We start from the raw sequence: 15,525 nt of genomic DNA, 5'->3' as shown, positions 1-15,525 counted from the left end.
GACAACAACAACAGCAACAACAAAATGGAGAAAATGGCCTCTAGGAGCAGTGAATTCATAGTGCAGGCACCAAGTCCCAGTGATAACCATGGAGGAAAAGAAAGAGAGGAAGAAGAAAAGAAAGAAAGAAAGAAAGAAAGAAAGAAAGAAAGAAAGAAAGAAAGAAAGAAGGAAGGAAGGAAGGAAGGAAGGAAGGTAGGTAGGTAGGTAGAGATGGGAAAGCTCCCCTCATTGTGGTGAAGGCAGGTTCAAATCTGAGTCACTGAGCCAGAGCACTACCCAAGTGAGCTACTCTGTCTGCTCTGAGCTTACATATCTGTTAACAAGAGAGGGAGGGAGAGTGAGTGAGCTGAAACATCACATAGGATACCAGGGGTTGAACCCAGGACCTCATGCTTGAGAGTCCAAGGCTTCACCCACTGTGTCTCATGTGGACCTTCCTCTTAGCAATTCTGAAGCGCCCTTGTCAAGTCCATCCATTCCATGCTGTCTGTACCATGTTGCAGTCAATAGCTGCTTGATCAGTATTTATGAATTCACATCGAGGTAGCACGGGTTTCAGATGTATAGGCCTATAATTCAGTGTGTGGATATACTGGGCTGTTGGAAAAGTCATGCCACATTTGTGCACTAAAAATCACAGGAAGGGGATCCAGCGGTAGCACAGTGGGTTGAGTGCAATGGCGTGAAGTGCAAGGACCAGGAAAGGACCCAGGTTCCAGCCCCCGGCTCCCCACCTGCAGGGGGAGGGTCGCTTCACAAGTGGTGAAGCAGGTCTGCAGGTGTCTATCTTTCTCTCCTCTACTCTGTCTTCCCCTCCTCTCTCCATATCTCTCTGTCCTATCCAACAATAATGGCAAAAAGGATAATCACAACAACGATAAGACAACAAGGGCAACAAAAGGGGAAAAAATGGCCTCTAGGAACAGTGGATTCCTGGTGCCAAGCCCCAGCAATAACCCTGTAATGAAGAGAGAGAAGAGAAGAGGAGAGGAGAGGAGAGGAGAGGAGAGGAGAGGAGAGGAGAGGAGAGGAGAGGAGAGGAGAGGAGAGGAGAGGAGAGGAGAGGAGAGGAGAGGAGAGAAGGAAAAGGAAGAGAAGGAGGAAGAGGAAGAGAAGAGAAAACACACATGGATTTTTCCACAGCTCCATATACATGGCGATTATCAGGTTATCACCAACACATAGTAACTGCCCGCCCCACCTCCCAAGCCCTCCTCACCCTCAGGTAACAGAAAACACTAATTTGAAGTGAAATATGAACCCCTCGGCTCACAGCAGCATTATTTACAATCGCCCAGACAAGAAAATAGCCCAAATGCCCACGGAAAGATCAGTGATATTTAACACAGATGTTTAGAAGCAATTCTCAATTAGTGCTAAGTACTTGTAATGCTCATCTGTAAATTTTATTGTTTCAGCATCCTAATTGGATTTCTGGTAATTGCATCTAAAATTACATAATGCACAGAAGAAGCATTTCTATTACAAAACAGGAAAATTGTAAAATAAATAAATAAATAAATAAAATAAAATAAAATAAAATCATGGTTTTCCTACTGGTGACCATCTTACCCTATGGAAGCCAGAGGTTGGCTGGTTGTTTACTTTTCTTCACACCTGTTTAATTTCCCTTAAAACACATTATAATGTAGCGAAGCCAGGTAATTTGGAGAACAATTAAAACTTTTAATTTGGGAGTCAGGCGGTAGTGCAGCAGATAAAGCGCACTTGGTGCCAAAGCACGTGGTGCCAAGCGTAAGGACCAGCTTAAGGATCCCAGTTTGAGCCCCCAGCTCCCCACCTACAGGGGCGTCACTTCACAGGCAGTGAAGCAGGTCTGCAGGTGTCTATCTTTCTCTCCCCATCTCTGTCTTCCCCTCCTCTCTCCATTTCTCTCTGTCCTATCTAACAACGATGACATCAGTAACAACAACAATGAAAAACAACAAGGGCAACAAAAGGGATTTTATATATATATATATATATATGAAATTGTTCTCTCAAGGTCATAGATATGGGCTGAATATATATATATATATATACTTTTAATTTAAGAATAAACTTCTTTCTCCTTCACCACCCCCCAAAAAATAACTTTTAATTTGCTTTTGTTCAAGCAGTGACCTCAGCGACTGGGATGTGAAGTTTAAGCATAATGGTGTCTGCAGAAGGTTGCTAAATAAGAGTCCAACATCTACATAAAACATCACATCTCAGGACCAGGTGGTGACGCAACTGGTTAAGTGCTCACTTAATATTGTGCAAGGACCCAGGTTCAAGCCCTTGCTCCCCACCTGCAGGGGGAAATCTTCACGAGTGGTGAAATAGGGCTTCAGGTGTCTGTCTCTCCCTCTCTATCTCCCCCTTCCTCTCAAATTTCTCTTTCTCTATCCAATAATAAAATAAAAAAGTTTTTTTTAAAAAAATCACATCTCTAATAAGTACCTTTGGCACCTGGAATGGCACCAGCTGTCCCCTACTGAGCTATCGTGAAAGCCATGAAGGATTTTTCTAGGTTTTTCTACACAAAAATGCATAATGACTTTTCCGACAATGCAGTATATTTCATGCCTGTGGCAGAATTCTTACTGCTTCTTTTGGTTATTAAAGGGTAACGGTTATTATCTTCATAAATCCTTCCACTGTAAATCACGTACTCTAGGTATTGTTAAAAGACAGTGCTCCAGCAGGTGGTGAAATGTTCTAAAAGGCACAAAAATTGCTTCCATGTTGTAAATAGGAAAGTACTGGGACAGAATGCAAATCTCTCTCTATCTCTCTCCCTCTCTCTCAGTACACACATAGTCCATTTTTATGTCTACTTAACAGCATTGCCAACTACATGCTTTCCGATTTTAAGGTCCCATTCAGCTTCCCTTTTCCACTACACACAGTGAGAAGGTCCACTTAGTGTCTTGTAAACCTCTGTAACACAACATTGTATCATAAACTTCACAGCAACTTAATATCATACAGAACTTCAGCACAGGCTTCCCTCTGTCCCACTCCAATGATGGTGACTCGAGCTTCTCAGACAAACTCAGAGTGATCTTGGATCTCTATTCCTTTAGACCACTGTCCTGTTTCCTGGCCAATCTTTTGAATTCCAGAAGATATCCCAAATGGCCCTTTCACATCTCACCATCTCTGCATGTGTGTCTGACCAATCTATTTCCTCTGGATCCCTGCAAGAGCTTCCTGATTCAGTTCCACGATTCTGATTAAGCAAGGCAATCAGAGGGATGTTTGCAGATGTGAATGTAATCATACTTCTCCTTTCTGGGAACTCTGTAGGGTAAATGAAATGCAGGGCAGGGGGTCAAATTCAGAACCTCATGTGTTTACTTTTTTGGAGGAAAGGAGACTAATATTATTAATATTATTAGTGATTTAATAGCTATTTCAAGGTGTAACGGTCAAACTTTCATCTACCGTGCCACTTCCCAGGCCACAGAAAATGTTTCCACAGAGACCCCCCCCCACAACTAACCCTATGGCATCATTGCTTATGACTGAGGAGTCAAGCAGTGGAGCACCCAGTTGAGCACAAATTAGCCTGCGCAAGGACCAGGGTTCGAGCCCCAGATCCCCACCTGCAGGGAAGACCCTTAAGGAGCATCTCCCTATCTCCCCCTCCTTTCTCAATTTCTCCCTGTCCTATCCAATAAAAGGAAAAGGTGGGTATAGAGAGTGGGAGATTCATAGTGCAGGCACCAAGCCCCAGCGATACCCTGGTGGCAATAAAAAAATATATTGAAATTGGTTTTTCTAAAGTAAAATAGCAAAAAAAAAAGGGGGGGGAATACCAAAACGATGACAGACACTCCCAGTGTGTTTCAATAACAAGTGCTTTCCTTATTTCTCTTCAAAAATAGTATCTATTCTCTGTCATGTGGACTCAATCACCCACTTCCATGCTCCACACTCAAATAATAATAAGGTAAGTTTCCACACCTTCCTGAAACTTCAGCGCAGATGCCAACTTGTCAATGTATCCTAGTCAGGCCATAACATTTAAAGTTTTGAACAGTGCTTTCTATCTTCCCGTACCCATTCCTTCTAACCTTGCTCTATTTATTTCTTATACCATTTCCTACTCTGACTAGGTGAAGTGGAATTTAATCGAAAAGAGTAACTTCCAACCACTACTATCTTCACCAAATATTCATATGCCCATGTACCAGACAGAAATAACCACTTTGATATTATAAACACAGACCACAGGCATGAGACTCTCTTCAGAGACTTTTCTGTTTTAACCATGAAGGTGCATGTTTTAAAACATGAAGGCACATGCCATAGTAACTGGACGTGTTCTAAAGACAGCTCATCAAGTTACGTGGAACTTGTCTCTCAAATCATGGAAATCTGTCCGTGTATTAACTATGCAGACATTTTTCTACTTCAAAGGCAGTATGGTTTTGAAAAAAATTTACAGTCTATCCTTTCAAAGAGTTCATCCCCTAAGTGCATTTATATAGGAGGGCAGAAGGAAACTGAAGACATTCATGTAAATAGGACATTCATAGAAATAGGAGTGCCTGTGGTCTGGGAGGTGGCGCAGTGGATAAGGCATTGGACTCTCAAGCATGAGGTCCTGAATTCAATCCCCAGCAGCACATGTACCAGAGTGATGTCTGGTTCTCTCTCTCTCTCTCATTTCTCATGAATAAATAAAATCTTAGAATAAAAAAATAGGAGTGCCTTATCACTTATCCCCCCAAAATTGACTTTTAATAGAATTATTTTATTTTATTTATTTTAACCAAAGCACTGCTCAGCTCTGGCTTATGGTGGTACAGAGGGTTGAACCTGGGACTCTGGAGTTTCAGGCATGACATGAGTCTCTTTGCATAATCATCATGCTATCTACCCCCACCCAATGAATTATTTTTATATTTTTATTTGTTATTAGAGAAGAGATAGTGGGAAATTGAGAGGGGAAGGGGATATAGAGAGGGAGAGAGAGAGAGACACCTGCAGCACTGTTTCACCACTTGTTAAGTTTTCCCCCTGCAGGTGGAGACCAGGGGCTTGGATTTGGGTCCTTGCGCACTATAATGTGAGTGCTTAACCAGCTGTGCCACCACCCAGCCCCTAAGAGATCTATTCAGAAGAGAATCATCCTGATACTATCATTTCACTTTTTCTTTTATTTAAACTTATTTATTAATGAGAATGATAGGAGGAGAGAGAGAAAGAACCAGACATCACTCTGGTACACGTGCTGCCTGAGACTGAACTCTATCCATTACGCCACCTCCAAGACCACTCATTTCACTTCTTTCTTTCTTTCTTTCTTTTTTTTTTTGCCACCAGGGTTATGAATCCACTGCTCCTGGAAGCCATTTTTTTTAAAGGACAAAGAGAAATTGAGAGAAGGGGGAGATAGAGAGGGAGAGAGAAAGACAGGCATTTGCAGACCTGTTTCACTGCTTCTGAAGCGACCCCCCACACACACACACAGGTGGGGAGCCAGGGGCTCAAACCCAGATCTTTTGCTCCTTGCTTGGGTCCTTAGGCTTCATACTATGTGTGCTTAACCCAGTGTGCCACCACCTGGCCCCTTCACTTCTGACGTCACTCTTTTTCTCATTCCCCAGTTACTCCCTCGAAAAGGAAGGTCATCTGAACAGCTGCTAGGCAGGTGTCAACTGTGATGAACACATAATCAGCACAAAACTGTGATTTCTTAGATCAAGGCACCATTTCTGTTCAAACTGAATCTGAGCACATTATAATAGCATCATCTTCCGACATCTTGTTACATAGAAGGTAAGGCACAACAAAGGGTAGTCTGGTTTCTTTCCGAGTTCTAAAATCATCTTTAATATTCACTGTGAAATAAAAGTGCCATGCATTTGAAACCAGCAGAAATATATCTAAGGTTAACATTCATTCTCTGAGTCTACAGTAGAGTTCTCCTAAGCCCAGACTCTCAGTCATGCAATAAGGACTTTTTCTACTGATTTGCCATAAGAGGATTAGGAATATTGACTCTCTCTCTCTCTCCTTTTTTCTTTCTTTTTTTTGCCTCCAGGGTTATTGCTGGGGCTCGGTGCTTGCACCAGGAATACACTGCTCCTGGAGGCCATTTTTTCCCTTTTGTTACCCTGATTGTTTTTATCGTTGTTGTGGTCGTTATAATCACTGCCACTGATGTAGTCGTTGTTGGACAGGACAGAGAGAAATGGAGAGAGGAGGGGAAGACAGAGAGGGGGAGCGAAAGACAGACACCTGCAGACCTGCTTCACCGCCTGTGAAGTGACTCCCCTGCAGGTGGGGAGCCGGGGGCTCAAACCGGGATCCTTACGCCCGTCCCTGCGCTCCACGCCACGTGCGCTCAACCTGCTGCGGTACTGCCTGACCCCCCTCTCTTTCTCTTCTTTCTCTCTCTCCCTTTTTACTCTCTGTGTCGCTGCCTCTCTTATTATTACTTAAATCTTTTTGAAAAAAAAAAGGAAGAAAAACAAGGAAGGAAGAAAATAGGAAGGGAGGGAAGAAGGGATGGAAAAAGAAAGAGAGGAAAAAAAATAAATCCCTTTCAGGAATCCCTTGGAAAAACTGAAGGAAATTTTGTCTACAAAATGTGAAGCCCTAAGCTAGGCATATCTTAAATTCCAAGGAAATGTTCACCCTAATCTTGGAGGGCAAGCAGTAGCACAGCAGGTTAAGCACACATGTCACAAAGCATAAGACAGGCGTAAGGATCCGAGTTCAAGCCCCTGGGTCCCCACCTGCAGGGAGGGTCGCTTGTTTTGTGTTACATCTTCCCCGTGGATAAACAGAAAACCTTCCCCCACCCTGCAACAGTCTTGCCAGTGGTCACCTAACAACAAGCTTCCCCTCTGCTCATGGAAAATGTAGAGAGAGAGAAGTCAAGTGCCATCAGGGCTCTCAGAATCCTTGGGCTGATCAATAAGGAAGTGCTATATTCTGTGGGGTCCTAATCAATACCTGATTCCACCCATGATGAGCTCCCTGAGTCACAGCCTGCCCCCAACATCTTATCAGGAGCAGCAGATAAGCTGGAACCATTTTTCTGGATGTCTGCAAATGCATCTTTCATTGTGACAAACAGCAGCGAGGCCGATAAATTTTTCCCAGCCAGTCGCCTGTTACTGTCACGCAGGCCCATGCGTGGCAGCCATGTGCCTAGAATCTCCAGCTGGCTGGCTGACAGGAAGTAGATGACGAAGTCAGACACAGCTCAGACAAGCTGAATGATGCCAGCGAATCGTGAACTTGCTAGAGGCTGTGGGGTTGATTTTATGTCATGTTAATTCTCGCCGGGAAAATTGCCCCTTGCTCAGACTCTGTACTGATTTCAGACAAGACATCCAATAATTATTTGAGGCAAGAAATAATTGCTATTTTTGTTACATAGTGGGGGGAAGAAAACAAAAAAAAATCACAGAAAGCAGCAGAGATGAAGAGGAACATCCCAGATTATTATAATCAGCCAATCAAGGTTTCAATGAGTCTTTGAAGATGTTCTCTCTCCCCCTGTGGAGATGGAAGCTCTGCTCTGTCACACTGGCAGGAGCCTTGGGAGGCACTGCCTGAACGAGGAAGTAGTATGAATTTTAACATCCTAGTGTAGTAGACCTCGAAGCAGACTGAAGAACCAAAACGCCTAGTTACGTTCACCTGCAGGGGCAGCTTCACAATCAGTGAAGCACAGCTGCAGATGTCTCTCCTCTTTATCTCTCTCGCCCAACTCATCTCAGATAAAAGGGGAAAAGGGTGGAAAGGAGAGGGCCAAGGAGGATGCTGAACTTGGAAGCCTTGAGATCCTGAGTTAACTTCTGGCTTCCCATTTGCCACTGTGATATACTGGTGTGTTCTCTCACACTCTCTCTCTGTCTCTCTCTCTCTCTCTCTCTTTCTCTCTCTCTCTTTCTCTCCCTCTATCCCTCTTCCTCTCCTCCTCCTCTCTCTCTCTCTCTCATATCAGCAGGGGCATGTTTATTTTTCTTTTTGGTAGATTAATATTGGTATTTATTAAAATGCTTTTATTTTTGTTGACGCTGAGTAAATTTGTTATTGGAGGAATTATTAGTTTACAGTAAACATAATTATTGGTACATGTGTAAAGTTTCTCAGTTTTGGGGGGCCAGGCAACAGCACACCTGATTAAGTGCACACACCGCAGTGCACAAGGACGCAAGTTCAAGCCCCTGGTCCCCACCTGCAAGGGGAAAGTTTCATGAGCGGTGAAGTAGAGCTGCAGGTGTCTCTCTGTTGGTATGCTTCTAATTCTGCTTCTAAAAACCCCTTCTGTTTCATTTGGTTTAATCCCCCCTGCTTAACACTGTATTCTATTTACATAACCACTGTTAACTAAGCACCACCCTCCCTCCAGGGCATTGGTGGTTCAGTGGTAGAATTCTCGCCTGCTCCGTCCCCTCTCCTTGTCACACCCTGATTTCAGCAGTCACTTTTCTCTCCACCCTCTGTACGTCACATCCTGTTTACACCCTACTTGGCAAGTATATTAGTTTTTTTTTATTATCATATTATCATCGTTATTTATTTATTTATTTATTGGATAGAGACAGCCAGAAATCGAGAGGGAATGGGGAGATAGAGAGGGAGAGAGACAGAGAGATGCCTGCAGCCCTATTTCACCACTTGTGAAGCTTTCCCCCTGCAGGTGGGGACTGGGGGCTTGAACCCGGGTCCTTGTGCACTGTGACGTGTGTGCTCAACCAGGTGCGCCACCACCCAGCCCCCTTGCAAGTATATTAGTTTTAGTTTAGCTTAGCTTGGTTTAGGTTGCGCTGCCTTCTGCATGAATAAAGAGATACTGCACACAACCCAGCCATGAGTCCCAGGTCATCTGTCTCCACCCGCAAAGCCAGCCAGACATCTCTCTGTCTCTATCACCCACTCCCCTCTCAATTTCTCTCTGTCTCTATCCAATAATAAATATTTTTTCAATTTAAAAATAAAGGTAAATAAAGTTTCTTAGTTTTCTGCAAAACACTCTCACGCCTAGCCTAAGTCCTCCACCGTCACACACCAGGACCTGACAGCCCCCTTTTCCCCAGAGTCCTTTACTAAGACCCACAGGGAGAACCCCTGTCTTCCCTTTTCTGACTTCTCATGGCTTTCTTTGGCTTGTGGCCTCTTCCAACCCAGTGCAGAAACAAAGTTCCATCAATAACCAAGACTGGGGCAAAAACAAAAAGCAAATAAACAAAACCCCCCAAGTTACAGCTAGGGGCTCCGCGTGTTCATTCCCTCAGCTGTTACAGCTATGTCTTATGAGGTTTCAGTGACCAGAAAGAGACTCCTGAACCATTCAGGAAACCTTTCAAAACTTTCACAGATCAGAGCAATCAAAACACCCATTACGTTATTGTTGTTATTACAGTTTCCAAAGAAAAATAACCTACTATTTTTATAAGTGCTATTTATAAATCCTACCAAACAGCAACGTCATTCCCAGGTTTCTGATGGAAGGAAGAACTGCTTTGAAATGTGTCTGCACCCGTGTTCATAGCTCACAGTTCAGAGTAGTCAAAATATGGAAACAACCTTAGTGCCCAACTACAGAAGACTCAATAAAGAAGCTGGGGCCCTACTCTGCAGTCAAAAAAACACACGTTTATATCATTTTGCAACAAAATGGATAGCTCTAGAGGGATTATGCTGAGGGAAATAAGGCGACAGACACAACTACCACCAAATGGTCATCTATGCTCTTTGTGAGATACAGAGGACTAAAGTAATGAACTAGGAAAGGGGGGAAAAAAAAGAAAAAGGTAACCCAACAGTCTGAGAGCTATGTTGGTTAATGTAGTGACTCACATAAACCATGCGTGAGAGCAGGATCAAGGCCCTGAAATCTTAAACTTTGTAATGCATTGTTAAATCACTAATGAAAACGATAAAAGGTCTATTAAAATCCGAAGCAGAATCTAAACAATGCATTCATACTATGTGCCATACCAGAGTCCTTCCCCACTCATCAAGGAGATCATGCTCTACTGCTCAAGCTTCCAGCACCACCTTGCAGCAGCCAGGGAATCAGGATTGAGGAGGGAGAGGAGTGGCAGGCAGAGAAAGGCCCACAATGAGGGCCCGAGCCACCTCACTTCACCACCCAAAGCCTCATCTTGATGCAGAAGGCCAGAAATGGACCTGCCCTATGACCCTGCAATTCCTCTGCTGGGGATATATTCTAAGCAACCAAACACACTCATTCAAAAAGGTGTGTGTATAGCAGCACAATTTGTAACAGCCAAAACCTGGAAGCAACCCAGGTGTCCAGCAACAGATGAGTGACTGAGAAAGTTGTGGTCTAGATACACAACGGAATACTACTCAGCTATAAAGAATGATGAATTCACCTTCTTCACCTCATCTTGGATGAAGCTTGAAGGAATCATGTGAAGTGAGATAAGCCAGCAAGAGAAGGGTGAATATGAGATGATCCCACTCACAGACAGAAGTTGAGAAATACAAACAGAAGGGACATCAAGCATGCAGCCTGATACACAACACACACCACTATGACATCTCTCCGACCCCTTCCTTAAGCCACACCTTCCTCTTCCACTGGCCCCCACGCTCCCCTCAGTTCCTCTCTGTTTGCTGTGGGGGTGACTGGGCCTCAACATACCTTCACATTTCTGTTGCCTGTACTGACTTAGTCCTTGAGTTTTCCCTCTTAGCTGCTATGTCAAGGAAATTAAACCAATTTCCTACTTTCTTTTCTTTATTCATTTTGTTCCTGAACCTGAGAGCCCCATTTCAGCACTAGGAAAGAGAACATACTTAAACTTGGTTCAGAATGTTTTGCTGCTGCGGGGGAGATACATAATGGTCATGCAAACAGACTTTCATGCCTGAGGTTCCCAGGGCCCAGGTTCAATTCCCCCACACTACAAGCCAGAGCTGAGCAGTGCTCTGATAAAAGAAAAAAAAATGTTTTGCTGCTTCCCCTGGATATATATTCCGAAAAATAAAACCTACCACTGGAAACATTTCTAAGTATAGAATTCAGGAGCATGTCATTTATTCCCAATGTTGTGATATCACCAAAATCCATTTCCAGAACACTGTCGTCATTATTAATAGAAGATTAAACAGTAACTTTTTCTGTCTTCCTGCCTGTCCAACCCCCAGGAACCATTATTATATGTTCTATAAAGTCTATGAACTAGATTGTTCTAAGTAGCCCTTATGAATAGAATCACTCCAGGTCTGTTCATTTGTGTGGTACTTCCTTAAGCATGATGCTGGTATCCTGCTGCTGCTGGTGGTGGTGGGTGTGTGTGTATGTGTGACATAGAGAGAGAGAAATGGAGAATCTAATTCTTTTAATGGCTGAATAATATTCCACTGTGCAGATGAAGTACTTTTTTATTACTAAAGATTTTTAAACTATTTAATTTGGACAGAGAAATTCAGAGGGAAGAAGGACAGAAAGAAAGAGCTACAGAGAGAAACCTGAAGCCCTGATTCACCATTTGTGATCCCACCTATAGATGGGGACTGGGGCTTGAACCCGGGGCCTTTCACAAGGCACTTAACCAAGTATACCATGGCCTGACCCCTCTGGATAGAGTTGTTTTTGTTTTTTTCTTCATATGTGTTGTCCTGCTGATGGACATTTGGGATGTTCCTACCTTTGGCGGTTTCAAACAAAATGGATCAAACCAGTGGTGGATAGGCATCTGTTTGAGGTCTGTTTTCAATACTTCTTCAGTCTGACTGGAAAGAACGCTGTTGAATTATCGAGCAGCTCTGTATAAGATTTCGAGGACCTGCATCACGTTTTCTGTTGAAGCTGTACTCAGTTACATCCCGGCATTCCTACAGAGAGACAGTTTTTCCACCTTCTCACCAACACCTGTTTGTTTCCCATTAAGCAGTGAGACTTGATACTTCTCTGTTGCTCGGGCTTTCATTTCTCTAATCACTAGTCACCTTTTCCTGTCCCTCAGCACCACCATGAAATAGTGATACGTGTGTGTGTGTGTGTGTGTGTGTGTGTGTGTGTGTGTGTGTGTGTGTGTGTGTGTGTTAAACATATAGAAAAAATGGCACAGGAGGCAGGCCGCACAGTAACTAAAGCACTGGACTCTCAAACATGAGGTCTGAGTTTAATCCCCAGCATGGTATGTGCCAGAGTGACGCTCTGCTTCTCCTCTCTCTCTTTTTCTGGGGTAAATAAGTGAAACTTAAAAAATAAAATCATAGGGGCTGGGTGGTGGCACACCTGGTTAAATGCACATATTACCATGCACAAGGACCAGAGTTCAAGCCCCTGTTCCTCATTTGTGGGGCAATATTTCAAGAGTGGTGAAGCCAGTCTGCATGTGTCTCTTTGTCTGTCTGTCTGCCTCTCTCTCTCTCTCTCTCTTGGGTGATCGATGGGGCTTGGTGCCAGCACTACGAAACCACTGCTCCTGGTGGCCGTTTTTTTCATTTTTTATAGGTAAGACAGAGATAAATTGAGGGAGATGGGGAAGACAGAGAAGGAGAGAGATAGACACCTGCAGACCTGTTTCACCACTTGTGAAGTGACACCCCCCCACACAGGTGGGGAACAAGGGACTCAATCCGGGTCCCTGTGCTTTGTACTATGTAAGCTTAACCTAGTGTGCTACAGCCCACCCCCCTCAATTTCTTTAATAAAATAAAAAGGAAAAATGGTCACCAGGAGAGATGGATTCACAGTGCTGCCACCGAGTCCCAGTGATAACCCTGATAGCAAAAATAAACAAATAAATAAGCAGAAATAAATTATATATAGCTCAAACTCAAAGCAGAGGCTCCAATTCCCCTTCCTTGTTCCCACTTGCTTCTTACCTCACAAACAGCAGAGCCTGTGCCTACACAAGGAACTAGAAATTATGACCTGTTGTCAGTTATATTTCAAAAAGAAACACAGAAAATCACCACCATGGAGATGACCTCAAGACCCATTTCCTGTTCCTACTCAATCACAGGCCACCATTTCCTGTTTACCACCTCAATCACAGGCCACCAAGCTTTCTCTCCAGTCCTACCCTGATTCTTTGCCTCTCTCTGCTTCTATAAATCCTGCCTGAAATAAGAGGGGGGCACAGGCAGATGTGAGCCTTGCTTCCTGTCTCCGTGCCTGACTGACCACACAGTAAAGCTTTTACTTTCCTCAGATTTCCACACCACAGAGCTGCCTCCTATACATGCCCAGCACGGAGCCCACTGCTGGGCTCGCGAGGGGCTGGGTTCATTCAAAGCTTCTTTTAAGTGGGCTGGCAAAGCAGCTCACCTTGAAAGTGCACCTGCTACTCAGCTTTCAACCAGGTCTGCACTGTGCTAGAGACAGCTTTGCTGCTGTGGTTTTCTTGTTTTGATTTCTGTATTGGGAGATTAATGTTTTACAGTCAACAGTAAATACAATAGTCTGTACAGAACATTGCTCAGTTTTCCACATAACAATACAACCCCCACTAGGTCCTCTGTCATCCTTTTCCAGGACCTGTATTCTGCCCCCCACCCCCCCCTCCGCCACAGACACCAGAGCCTTTTACTTTGGTGCAATACACAAACTCCAGTTCAGGTTCTACTTGTGTTTTCTCTTCTGATCTTGTTTTTCAACTTCTGCCTGAGAGTGAGACCATCCCATATCCATCGTTCTGTTTCTGACTTATTTCACTTAACATGATTTCTTCAAGCTCCATCCAAGATGGGATGAAAATGGTGAAATCACCATTTTTAATAGCTGATTAGTATTCCATTGTGTATATAGACCACAGCTTGCTCAACCACTCATCTGTTGTTGGACACCTGGGTTGTTTCCAGGTTTTGGCTACTACAAATTGTGCTGCTAAGAACATAGGTATACACAAATCTTTTTGCTGTGATCTTAATCCTTCTCTCTCTCTTTCTCTCTCTCATTCTCTCCCTTTCTACCTGAAAAAGTAAATCTCTAGTAAAGAAATTCAGCCAAGGATTAAAAAAAAAAGGTTTCTTAATTAAAGGCTTTCATGCCCAAAGCTCCAAAGTCCCAGGTTCAATCCCCCACATCACCATAAGCCAGAGATGACCAGGTTCTGGTAAGAATAAAGTAAAAATACAATTAAAAATAATTTGCAGGGGGCTGGGCTGTAGAGCATCAAGTTAAGCACACATAGTGAGAAGCACAAGGACTGCAATAAGGAACCTGGTTCGAGCCCCGGCTCCATACCTGTAGGGGGTTGACTTCACAAGCTGTGAAGCAGGTCTGCAGGTGTCTCATCTTTCTCTCCCTGTCTTCCCATCCTCTCAATTTCTCTCTGTCCTATCCAACAACAACAGCAATGACTACAATAACAAGGGCAACAAAATGGGGAAAAGATGGCCTCCGGGAGCAGAGGATTCATGGTGCACGCACAGAGCCCCAGTGATAACCCTGGAGACAAAATAAATAATTTACATCATGGTTCTTATTCATAGGTGGTTTTTACATCCATTCTCCTCTCCCAGAGAACTCTGGCAATCTCTAGAGACATTCTGGGATGTTACAGCTGGTTGGGAGGAAAAGGCAGGATGTAGCACGAGATCAGGACGGGTCCCCTCAATCGCTATCGAACAGGCCATGGCCGGTGCGCCGCTATGTTCCATCGCTGGGGAGCCAGAGACGACCTGAACTGCCCCTGCGGCTCCAGACAGACTATGACCCACATAGTCAATGACTGCCACCTCTCCAGATTCAAAGGAGGTCTCGAAACTTTACATCAGGTTCAACCTGACACTGTTGACTGGCTACGGAAGAAGGGCAAACGCTAGAAGAAGAAGAAGGACAGGTCTGATCATTTCACAATGCTAAGGATGGTTCTTTCACAAGGAAGAGCTGCCAGACCAAGACAGAGCAGCACTGGCTAAGGGAGAACAACCCCTCAGCTTGTCTGGTGGTGTAAAGACAATGAATCCCACAAGCTGTGCAGGCAAGGAAACTGGAGACCCAGTTCTGCTCCCTCAAAGGCAGACTTTTGTAATGTTGTCTGGCTTTAAAGAAACTGGATGATAACCACAAAGTTCCCTCAGCTCAGCTCCCTGTCAAAAGGAAGTGCTAAAAACCCCAGGAGTGCTAGGCTGGCTTGGAGGGGGCAGAAGAGGTTTCCCTTGCTGCAGCAGGAAGATACTTTATTACACCGGAAGAATCTAAAGCACCCCTGCCATGCCAGACCAACTGCCTGATTTGGAAAGCTGCTTATATATCCTTCAAGCTGGAACGATGTGCATTGATTGGTTAAAAGGTGATACATTTGATTGGTTGCTAGGTGCACCAATCAGCTGTGTTTCAAATGTAATGTGCTAACGGATTGGTCACATTGTGAGTCATCAAGGAACACAGAAGACAAAGGATGAGGTAGATTAGTTATGTTCCACATCCAATCAGGCTACCAAGATACAAGTAAATACAAAATGAAACATACAACTTAATTGGTTATATCCTGCAAAACCCGATTGGTTACATTTCTAGTCCACTAGGTTTGCTGAAAGGCAGGAACAGCAGACACAACTGTCTAATGTGCAATT

The 15,525-nt window shown here is 43.9% G+C and overlaps 1 protein-coding gene across 4 annotated transcripts in view; it reads right to left on the bottom strand.

Annotated features, from left to right (window-relative positions):
- CTNND2 (catenin delta 2) overlaps positions 1-15,525 on the bottom strand; it is a 767,681-nt gene that overhangs the window by 705,284 nt on the left and 46,872 nt on the right. The window contains exon 1 of one of the 4 annotated variants that reach the window (XM_060191169.1): positions 11,643-11,659. The exons of the other annotated variants lie outside the window; for them this stretch is intronic. The gene's annotated coding sequence lies outside the window, so the exon portion shown is untranslated. Of the gene's footprint in view, positions 1-11,642; positions 11,660-15,525 lie in introns of those variants that run through there. 4 annotated transcript variants of the gene reach the window in all.

The sequence above is a fragment of the Erinaceus europaeus genome, chromosome 5 (assembly GCF_950295315.1).
Source record: "Erinaceus europaeus chromosome 5, mEriEur2.1, whole genome shotgun sequence".
In the NCBI taxonomy this organism is placed as follows: Eukaryota; Metazoa; Chordata; class Mammalia; order Eulipotyphla; family Erinaceidae; genus Erinaceus; species Erinaceus europaeus.
The sequence above is the reverse complement of the archived record's forward strand: the minus strand, read 5'-3'. Positions and strand labels throughout refer to the sequence as shown.